The sequence below is a fragment of the Acyrthosiphon pisum genome, chromosome A1 (genome assembly GCF_005508785.2).
Source record: "Acyrthosiphon pisum isolate AL4f chromosome A1, pea_aphid_22Mar2018_4r6ur, whole genome shotgun sequence".
Classification (NCBI taxonomy): Eukaryota; Metazoa; Arthropoda; class Insecta; order Hemiptera; family Aphididae; genus Acyrthosiphon; species Acyrthosiphon pisum.
This window is the reverse complement of record NC_042494.1, coordinates 162,340,573-162,340,895: the sequence shown is the minus strand read 5'-3', so window position 1 is coordinate 162,340,895 and position 323 is coordinate 162,340,573.

Here is a 323-nt window from a genome sequence, read left to right as displayed (position 1 = left end):
AAAGTAGCGAATGTTACTCGCCCTTCTATAACGTTCACCAAATATAAATATCATCAATATCAGTTTTATGGTTTACGAGTCCATAAATCACAAATATGAGTAGGATGAAGTTTTATACATAAGACAGTTATTGTTACTACTTGATAAGTGACCATATTTAAAAATGCATATTATCCTTAAAAGTTTCATACTTTCATTAAAAGTATTCATTAGATATAATTAGGATATTTATTATTAAATAAATTACAGTAATACGTAAAATTTTTATTATATAATTATTATAAAGATAGAACCAGAGAGGTACATATTTTATTTAATAACCT